At 41.5% G+C, this 8,822-nt stretch overlaps 1 pseudogene; it reads right to left on the bottom strand.

The window, feature by feature from the left end:
* Positions 1–537: 537 nt before the first annotated feature.
* On the bottom strand, positions 538–8,416 carry LOC120988771 (annotated as a pseudogene).
* Between the last annotated feature and the right edge of the window lie 406 nt (positions 8,417–8,822).

Raw genomic sequence — 8,822 nt, 5'->3', positions numbered from 1 at the left:
TCTTGTCTATTTTTAAAGGGGTTGTCCGTGGTTTTACAATTAAGGACCTATCCTCAGGATAAGCCATCACTGTCTGATCGATGGGGGTTTGGATACCCCGCACCTACACCATCAGCTGTTCTGCAGTAGCTCTGGCACTGGAAGTAACTATACAGCTTCATCTATTGGTTACTGAAGCTCTGCTCCTATTCACTTCAGTATGACCTGTGCTATAGTAGCCAGCTCCGGTCTATACACAATGGAACTGTGTAATTCCAGCACTGACATCAGGGTACCGGAGCTTCTACAGAACACCTGATCTGCAGAACCAGTTATTTACCTCTCCTCTCTTCTATGGTGTCCACACTGCCCTCTTCAACCTGTAGATATGCCACGCACAACATGCTTATGCTAAGAGCAACAAGCATTTTTTGTTGTAATCTGGGCCAACAAATTTTAAGAGAAGGAAGAAATTTTGAAATTAGCAATTTAAAATGTGTTGGGATATGTGTTTTATTAGTGGAAATAGTGAGAAAAATATACAGATATCTTAAGCTATTATGTAGGTATTTTTTTGCTTTTCCCCATTAGATATTCTCTGGAGTTGATCGTCGGCCTGAATAACACTACAAAACATTTAGGCAGAAACATGCAGACCACCAATGCCCAACTTGATGACTGAATGGCGAATATCTCCATGGCCACAGTGTATTTCCCACTGGCACTCAGATAGGCTGGAATAAAGGATATCCAGACACTAAGGAAGGACACCATGCTGAAGGTTATGTACTTGGCTTCATTAAAACTGTCCGGTAGTCTTCTAGCCACAAAAGCAACAATGAAACTAATGGCAGCCAAAAGACTAAGATATCCCAGCATGCACCAAAAGGCGATGGCTGAACCTTCGTTGCACTCAATTACGATGATCCCAGGCTTTGCATTTATGTTTTGTTCTGGAAATGGAGGAGAAAGAGACATCCAAAGAACACACAAGGTAAACTGCAAGCAGGTGCAGAGCATGATGGTTATGTAGGACACCCAAGGACTAGCTAACTTTTTTAGTTCACTTCCTGGCCTAGTTGCCATGAAAGCAAAAACCACCATGATAGTTTTGGCTAAAATACAAGACATGCAAAGAGCAAAAGTCAGACCAAAGGTAGCCTGGCGTAGTAAACAATTCAAAGCCACAGGGTATCCAATGAAGGCTAAAGAACAAAGGAAGCAAAGACAAAGAGATCCTAGCAGAAGACAACTCAGTGAGTAATTATTGGCTCTTACTACAGGAGTCTTCTTAAAATGAAAGAAAAGTCCAAAAATAGAAACTGGAATGCTTGAGGAGAAGATGCTGGTGGCTGCTAATGCAGCTCCCAGAGGTTCTTCAAAGGAGAGAAACTCTATCTCCTTTTCAAAACATCTGTCTTTTTGGAGATTTGGCCACTGATCCCATGGACACTGCATGCAAGCAAGAGAATCTGGAATACAATAACAGATACATGTAAGAGAGGGTCAATCTATGTAAAAAGATCTGGACTTTAGTCATGTGTTTCACCTGTTTGGTTGGAAATCTCTCCTTGATGGCAAGGAATACATTCAAAGCAACATATAGGTTGTCCTCTTCTCGAAACTTGTGTGAAGCCTGGAAGGCAACTCTTACTGCATACAGAATGGGGAATCTGAATGGCCAATGCAAGGAAAATACATCAACAGTTACACATTTTTCATTTTACTTGTTTATAGTAGACATCTACATGTGCTATTTCTGTGTTACTCAAGACTGTTACATGCAATAAGTGTAGACCCACTGTACCAGCCAACTGGTTTAGATTAGGGCTAACCCTAAGGGCGTTATCCCAAAATCCCCTGTAATTCCGCCTTTAACCCCTATACAGTGATCTGGACTGGAGGAATAACTGGGCCGTTATCTCTTGAAATAACCCCCAGTGTGGTTGGCGGCTTACCCATTGTGTCAGAGACACAGAGAGGGATCCAAAAATATGCATAATTTGTGGCGAGATAAGTCTGAGGTCAGGGCAGGTGGCAATGGAGCAATACGAGGAACAGGCAAAAGTCATGGCAGGTAGTCTGGCAGGTATTCGGGACAGGAGTAGTCAGACAAATATTTGCACCTTAACTTGCAACTAGAGACTTGGAACCTAAACCTCAGGCATCCTTCCCTTGGGAAAGGTTATTATATACCATTGGGGGGGGGAGGCCATGTGATGGGGAAAAAATTAGCATACCAGAAGACCTTCTCATAGGGCAAAGCACACAGAGCACAGCCTGCAGAAGACCCCATATGTGCTGTCAGCCAGTAAGACAAGAGGGCCTCTTGGGTGAGTAACGTGGTGTCTGTGTCAATGAACAACAGGGAAGCGATGGGCACACACCACCAGCTCAACAAAAATATGTCTCTTAAATTCACCATCCAAGGTTAGGACTTGGTTAGATGCCTCTATCTATAAAGCTACTGTACATAACAGAAGTTAATGTATTATGTATGAAAAAAGCTTACTTGACCATGATTAAATGTCCACATTTTAACACCTGGGTCAATATTAAGGGTCTTTCCTTCAGGCAATGTTATATCATAACTCCCGACTTTGACGTGTTGTATAATCCCATTCTCATTGGTCTGCCAGTAAACAATATCATAAATTGCAGGCGGGTCACCGTTTTCATCAAAGAATACTTCACGTCCACTGCCCAACTTTACTCGTGCATCCTGGATGAAGTGAGAAAGCTGCCAAGAAGACAAATCAAATTTATGTACTGTGTATGTATATTTTAATCGTTGATGCTCCTTGTCCATCCTTGCTCTAGTGATAAAAACATCTCTCTAACAATCCCAATTAACATTCTATGATGCACCTAACCTGCAGTTGCCCCTATCATCAGGTTTCTGAGGGGATACAAATGCCCACCTGCCATAAAGAAGAGGATAGCCATGCTACAAGTTAAAAGTAACAGTGGGGGAGGGCCCCTGGCAAATGGCATTGTGACTCAACAACTTGAAGCGTCTTCCACTAGTCACTCCATCATGGATCATAATAGGCTTAAAATCCATTATAAATGTAAAAAGTGAGCAGAAGCTTATTTTCTTAGTCCTTCTATTCATCATTTAAAGAGCAACTGTCACCAATCCAAGATATTTGTGAGATTTCTGGCACTGCATATGTCAATCTGTAGTGACTAGCCACAGAGGTCTGGCTAGTCACTTTGCTTCTTTGTTAGGGGAGAACTGGGACTTCAGTTCCATCAATGTACTATCTCTTCCGGGACAGCATCTCACTCAGACTAGAGTGAGACGCGACTGTAGAGAAGACTGTGTGGTGAAGATCATCACAGCAGAGAAAAACTTCCCCTAGCAAAGAAACAAAATTACTAGCCACATTTCTGTGGTTATTCACTTCAGAATGGCATATTTGGTGCTAGAAATCTCGGGACATTACTAAAGAACGGAGGAGCACATAATCATAAGAGAAAATAAACTATGCTCAGGGAAGCATGGGCAACTAGAAGATACAAATATCTCATGTTTTTTGGTTTAATGACCGATGCTCTTTAATTATTTTGCAGGGTCGTTCAATCAGATCTATTGTTATTTTCTCAACATGTTAAAAAAATGTTTAAAAAAAATCCCCTATAAAATCTTCTCCAAAGAAAGAGTTCTACCTGCCAGGGCTTTAAGTTCTCAATTTTTCCACAGCCCTCATTTTCAAGTGGTTCATTCTTCATTTGACACTTGCACAAGTCATGAAAAGCCTCAGCTATGACATACAAGGCAGCATATAAGTTGTGTGCCCCTGGTAAGCTGGAGACATTACTGAAGCTATTGAAGAAACTCTTCAGATCTTCCTTCTTGCCACACATGTTTATAGAATTATTGAGTAACTCAGTCACCATTTCCTTATTGTTAAGCTCACAGTCATATGTCCAAATATCTCCTGGTCCCTGGAGAGGATGGATATTGTTGAGGTATTGTTGAAAATTGGGAATTACTGAGCTGTGAAAGGAAAAGCCAATTGATCCAGAGAGTATTGAATAATATTTACTATCTGATAGTAATAGTGATGTAGACCAGGCTTCACTGGCTACAAAGATCTTCTCTGTTACATTGTTCTTTAACATCTCATTTAGAAGAGGCACCATTTCTACATCTGTGGAGAAGACTATGACCACCATGGCAGATGACTCTCGAATGACTTTTGTAAGGTGTTGAGCATTCTTATCCTGACGGTTGGTCAAGATGTATTCCATAAAGGCCACACAAGCTCCAGCCTTATGGAGTTCTTGCTTAATGACTTGGATCCCCTGTTGGCCATAATCTTCACTCACGGCTACTAATCCAACCCAAGTCCATCCAAAATGCAACACCAGTTGTGCCAGACCCCTGGACTGAAAGATATCACTAGGTACAGTCCTGAAGAAGGAAGGAAATTGTGATCTTTCACTTAGAAGAGAGCTGGTTGAGTAGTGACTGATCTACGATGAAAAACAAGAAAGTGTTCTCCAGGGTCTGGTTTTAAAAAGTTAAGGTCATAGCAATTATAATATAAACAGGATTGCTAATATATTAGGGGTCTCCCTCCTGACGAGACCTCCAAAGGGAAGCACACTTACCTGCAGTGTCAGACTGTGGTGCCTAGGGCCCACCAGTGATTGTACAGCTGCATGCAAAAATTACTTGACCCCCATTTTCAAATCCTTTAAAAATAATACATTTATTTTCAGTAGCAGTCATCTGCTTAATATAAGTCTCAAACAGTTCTGAATCTAACACTAAGCCTCAGAGTCATGAGTCATCTCAGCCACACAATGCATCTATAATAGTAAATGGGTTAGTTAGTTAGTTAGTTAGTTAGTTAATAAACCTGTCCAGCTTTTTATATGATCGAATAGGTTGTTTGAGATGCTGTACACTGAACAATGTAGTGTAGTCAGTGTACTGTGCCATGTGCCACCTGTCCAAGAGGTTGGGGAAACAAATTGCCAACCTACATCAGTGGCACAACTGGGGATTCACCTTGTCACCTGTTGACCAGTCCAAGCCTGCTTACCTGCTTCCTGATGCTGAGTCCTAGTTCCTTCATTCCCCACTATCACCGATTCACTCAGGTTCCCTGCTGTCAACATCCACTTTGAACAAATTGCAGCCAATGATTGGACAACTAATGTGATTAAAGGGAGGAAGGTCACTACTGTGGCCAGTCATTGGCTGCAGCCACGTCAAAGTGGATTTTAACAGGAGGGGACCTGAGGAAACCAGCCAGTGAGCGAAGGAGCTGGGACGTAGCATCAGGTACCAGGTAAATATTATTCCCTTTGTTTGCAGATCTGACCACGAAGCAAGGTCTGTCCGAAGACCCCCAAAAGGTAAGCAACTTCTTTAAAGTGCTTTTCTGTGGTCCTAATAGTGATGACCTAACCTCACAATGAGTCATCAATATCTGTGGTGGTCGTCACCTTTTTCCTGCAGCTGCCAGTGCCAAAACTGCCAACTTGAACAGAACTGAAAGCATAGCTCCAATCAAAGTGTATTGGATGTGTCTGATTAATGCTTCTCAGCTCCCATATCTTCTGCTGGTCCTTAGGACCAATTAGTTTGTCAGAGCCTAATTCATCTGGAGAATCCTATTGATTTGAATGTACAATCCTTCCATTATGACACCTATTAAGTTTTACTTATTTGCCTATAAAGTATTTTTCTGCTTCCCTTCCTTAAAAACCAGGCCCACTTGGACAACCCCATTTCTAAATGAAGATTCATTGACGTTAAGCTCACCTTGGACATTTGTAGCCACTAGAGAAATCTGTTGGCAACCATATGTTTCTCCTGCCAGGGCAGCAAAAATGTGATCTGAATCACCAGAAGCTCAGGGCACTCTGCTACCTGCACCAAATATTTTATACTGCAGCACTCATTATTATTATTGTCTGCAGTGTAAAAATACAAGCCCACCATGACTTACCAGGAAATCGGTGATAGAGAACTGATCTCCATCTCAACATGGACAGAATGATTCCAAATTACAAGCCACTAAACTAGACAAAGAGAAATACCAGATAACTGCATGCAGCACATGTCAAGAACTGTCAGGCTATACCTGTGGGTATCTGTACAAGCCAAGTATATGAGCCATTAATATTGAAAAGGTTGATATTGAATGTCCAATAATAGCAGCCACTGATGGTCCATCCTGGCAAGAATAATTGGGAATCCCTTTTTCCTGTCCTGTTAGAAGCATTTGAGTAGCATCCACTTCTTGGTGGAGACCAGCACAGGAGTCATACACCCGGAATCCCAAAGTAGCATTTGGCAAGAGATCTGGACTTCTATTAATTTCCTCCACGGTGAAGCGTAAGGCCTGGAATTGCTGTAACACCTCAAAACTAAACCTGTAATAGACAAAATAGAACCTGACTCAGGACATCCAATGGGAATGCAAAGAAAATTAATTAAATAAAATGAACAAAAATGACTTTCAGAATCAGGGTCCTCACAGAATGAGTTACTCAAATTCCAAACAAAGAGGTCATGGTCCACATTCTGCTTTGGGTCAAGAAGGGTCTTTTTTTCCTATATCATCAGTCAAAATGGTCAAATCCACTCCTCAATATTGAAATAGTAACACCAAGAAAGAAAAGTTGTGGAATTATGGAAACCACAGGATCCATAGACATGATAATGATTTACAAAGGATAAGGCTACTTTCACATATACATTTTTGCTGTCCAGTTTTGAGATCAGGCATGGGATCCGAAACCAGAGTAAAATGCAACCGTTTGAAAAATACAACCGACTGCATCCGTTCAGAACGGATCCGTTTATATTATATTGAAAATGAAGAAACCGTGCGCGGCATGTGAAGCTGAACCTGCTAAAACCATTGTAAGTCAATGGGCGCCGGATCTTTTATTTATTTTTTGCAGCGGTTTTATGTCTGGCATGGGAACGCAACAAACCAGAAGAAAATGCATTCTGGTGCACTCTGTTCCAGTTTCTTCAGTTTTGTTCCCTTTGAAAATGAATGGGAACAGAACTGAAGTGTAACACGAGTAACATGCGGCCTGGTGCTGTCCTGTTTGAAATATGGCTCCTGGAACACTTTGAAGAAATGGCTTTACCACTGGTTCCACAACCAAATCAATGTAAGGTCAAGCTGTAAGTGAACCTGATATAAAGACTATAGGGGTCCTGCTACCATAATCCCAGGTGTAGGACCTGTGTGATGTTCCCTTGTGAACGCCTCTTCATTGAGTTGCCCACATGGTCTCCAGATCAATCCCAGCTATCACAGCATCCAAGACAAAAGCGGGACTCATTGCTGAAGAAGATAGTCCTCCATTCCAGCCTCCACTTTTATCTTGTCCCTGCTGTGCAGTATGATAGCCTTTGAGTGCGGTAGCATGAGGTCAGGGGAATATTTTTAGCTGGACTTCTGGCTTGTACAACCTCCTTTTGATGGTTTGTGAACACATTGCTTGCCACCCTAGGCTTGGGATGTGGAATTAGATGATCTGTCTGTGCACCTTGTCATTCCAGTTGTTCTTACAACCATCAGGACACACAGTTTGGCCAGTGCTGACATCTTGGCCTAGGTACTTAGCCTTCTGCCTGAGTGATAAACCAAGGTCTCTCAGTTCAAGGATTCTGTCTCTCTCAGTTTGCAACAAGTGGTGATAACTAGTATGTCGAGGAACAGGAGGCATCACACAATCATGCAACACGACTTGATCCAATTTTGGAGGTTTCATATGGCTAAAAAACTTTGCTTTCAATCTGGCTTTTATGCTCTTTCCACATGCCAAAGATTGGAGTTAGGAGCTTGAAAATGTGATCATCTTCAGATCTTAGCAACACCTGCTACTTTATCAATTTGGAATAACTTTACGAATTTTAGGACTTGTCCTTTATGGTGTTGCAATTTCAATGTTGAGCAGTGTAGATAAAAAAAGACTCTGGATTACAGTAATTTAGTGGGTAATTATTATCCCGATTGCTAGCTACTAACCTTGCTCTGAGAGAAAATGTATTTTCTCTTCCTCCTTCTGACTACAGACTTAACATTTCCTTCCATTTTTAGCAACTTTTCACACACTATAAATATGTGAGAAGATGACATGAGCTGTTATCGCCACCAGTAACTAGAACCAAAGGGTACCAGCTTAATTTCCATTTTCTCCCATGGTAGCAGCAGTGTCATTAGTGCAGAGGTCCTGTGACCTCCAAGTCAAAAGCCAAAGAACCATGATTCTACAACACTACAATACTTTAACAATATATATTTTGGAGATCTTGAAAAGCAGAAGACATTACTCACATTTTGCAGGCTCCTTGTGGAGGACTGATTGTGAAGTCAATCTCAGGATATTCTTTGTCAAGATGAATTGGAAGGATGACCCCAATCAGGACATTTCCCCTCTCCCGGGAACCCATGAGGGTTAAGCCACTCAGCCTACACCCAAGCTGGTCTAAATGAGAGGCTGGCATTTTAAAGGAAAGGATAAGATGCCACAGAGACAAGTAGACATGGAATATGAGTCTAGGATAAAGGATATGGTAAAATAATGACGATAGCAAGCAATATTCTGTCATGTACTGTGGATATTTCCAATTACCCAGAATGCTAAGGTAGGGCATAAACAGATAAAGCAGTGTTGATAACACATTGAGATATCATTATGCATTACGTCAAATGAGAAGTGCACCGCTGCTACACCAATACCCAACGATGAATGGGTTAGTATAGATGTACATATACAGCCTGAAAAAGTGGATAATAACAAGGGTAAAATATAATTTGTTTTACGGGCCCTGCTGTAACTGACTATGGAATGATGGG

This window comes from Bufo bufo, chromosome 1 (genome assembly GCF_905171765.1).
Source record: "Bufo bufo chromosome 1, aBufBuf1.1, whole genome shotgun sequence".
NCBI classification, from domain to species: Eukaryota; Metazoa; Chordata; class Amphibia; order Anura; family Bufonidae; genus Bufo; species Bufo bufo.
Note: the sequence above shows the minus strand (reverse complement) of the source record. Positions and strands in the feature narration are given on the sequence as shown.